Genomic DNA, 2,500 nt, shown 5'->3' with positions numbered 1-2,500 from the left:
CGCAGGGTGCGCCGGCGCGCAGCTGCGACGCCTGCCGCGTCCGTCGGCCGGCGCGCCTGCCACTGGCCGCCCCCACCAGCCGGCTGTAGCGCGTGCGCCCACGCACCGCGCGGCCAGCACGCCGGGAGGCGCCCCCTCACCGGCCGGGGACGGTCCCACCCAGCCACCGCCGCGTATCGCTTCACACCCAGATGCCGTTCAGTTTCGTCGGCATGGTGGGTATCGCTGGAACAACCGGTTAGTACCTCAACCTATCGTCGCCATCACCGATTCACCCCTAGCGAGAACAACCGCACCACAACAGGTTACCATTTGTTCATTTGCGTAACTTCACCAGAAAACGCAGGCGTCCATCGCCATTTGCAACTTCAACGATTATTGCATGCCTGTGTCAGGTGTCACGCCACACTACGTCTGCCCACATACACGCAACAAAATGTGCACGCCTAGACAATACGTGGAAGGTGGCCCCCGTACGTATGCGATGTCCATTGCTCGAACGACTGTCAACCGGCCTCTGTAGCATGTCGCAGATATGGAACGCGGTGCACCATGCCATCACGGTGTGTGAGGAGAGACGACTAGGTCCGAATACATCAACAGACAGCTCATGCTGATCGCCATCCACGGCGTCCGTTCCTCCCACACGTCTCTATGGCGTACCACACTGCAATCCAGCTCTCATAGGGAGACGACACGTAGCTGCGTGCACAATATTTGCACTGTATGGTCCGCCGTTTTTGGGCGCAGTCGTTGTGCGGTCACACATGTGCCACGATGTATCATTCAGTACATAAGGACGAATGTGCAGTACAGATTGTGGTTCACGCGTACGACATCAGCGGACAGTTGACACAGGCCGCACCACAACGTAGCCTGAGTACGTCGCATGCGAAGGGCATTGAACATGCAAACTTCTCACCAACCAGCTTGCGAAGGCAGGGGGCAAGGTGGGGACGTGGGGAGGGGCGGCATGTACGTCCTGCTGCCATCCACATTACAGTGTACAGCAGGAGCATGTGGAAAGTGAGCAAGACTTGCAAGGTGTTTAACATGAAGCGATACACAGGGGTGCGGGCAGTGCGAGTAGCGAACTATATTGCGAGGGTTGCGGGTGGGCAACACTACAGTAATTGAACGAGTCGTATAACAATTACAGAGCAGGTTTAGGCGACAACGTGGGTTACGTTAAGGCGACAACATGGGTTAGGTTAAGGCACAACATGGGTTAGGTTAAGGCACAACATGGGTTAGGTTAAGGCACAACATGGGTTAGGTTAAGGCACAACATGGGTTAGGGTTAAGGCACAACATGGGTTAGGTTAAGGCACAACATGGGTTAGGTTAAGGCACAACATGGGTTAGGTTAAGGCACAACATGGGTTAGGTTGAGGCACAACATGGGTTAGGTTAAGGCACAACATGGGTTAGGTTGAGGCACAACATGGGTTAGGTTGAGGCACAACATGGGTTAGGTTGAGGCACAACATGGGTTAGGTTAAGGTACAACATGGGTTAGGTTAAGGTACAACATGGGTTAGGTTAAGGTACAACATGGGTTAGGTTAAGGTACAACATGGGTTAGGTTAAGGTACAACATGGGTTAGGTTAAGGTACAACATGGGTTAGGTTAAGGTACAACATGGGTTAGGTTAAGGTACAACATAGGTTAGGTTAAGGTACAACATAGGTTAGGTTAAGGTACAACATAGGTTAGGTTAAGGTACAACATAGGTTAGGTTAAGGTACAACATAGGTTAGGTTAAGGTACAACATAGGTTAGGTTAAGGTACAACATAGGTTAGGTTAGGTTAGGTTAGGTTACACGTTGTTGTACGGAAAGGTGTAGGGGGGGGGGGGCGGGGGCGGCAGGTTCGTTGATAGTGATTATAGTAAGTGAATGCTTGTGACATGATCAGATTTGTCACGTCAGGATGCACCTTTGGCTTATTAGAGGCGGCGCTCCAATTCTATGCTTGTGTGAGACCTGTGTCTTTGACTCATGTCATTGTTTGTGCGCTGTGACAGGAGGTACTATTGTGATGTTGGGTGCACCGTTGTATAGGACATGTGTGGGTGTTGGTGCCTGGTCTGCGCAATGGTGGATGTCGAAAGGCTGGGATATTGTATTTTCCGCACGGACCTCCTGGTCTGGTTGTGATAGTGTGGATTGTGTAATGTGGCGGAGAAGATGCACTGGATGTTGTTCCATGCTGGTGCTTACATATTGTATGTGCGCCTGTTAGAAGCAGAGAGTGGTGCGTGATCAGAGTGTCTGGCTGACGTGTGGTTCCCATTTTGGGCAGACTCTTTCAGCATGTATACGGACAGTTGTGTATATTTGCTGTAGTTTGATGGCTCTGCATTGATTACTAATCAGCGCCGTGTGTACGGGTAATCTGGTTCCAGTCCAAAATGTTCCATCTGTGTACATTAGTGACAAAGACTCCCCCCATGCAGTGGGGCTCGGTCTGTTATAACTCTTCCGCGTAATATATTT

The sequence above is a fragment of the Schistocerca piceifrons genome, unplaced genomic scaffold (genome assembly GCF_021461385.2).
Source record: "Schistocerca piceifrons isolate TAMUIC-IGC-003096 unplaced genomic scaffold, iqSchPice1.1 HiC_scaffold_214, whole genome shotgun sequence".
Classification (NCBI taxonomy): Eukaryota; Metazoa; Arthropoda; class Insecta; order Orthoptera; family Acrididae; genus Schistocerca; species Schistocerca piceifrons.
This window is presented reverse-complemented; position numbering follows the sequence as displayed.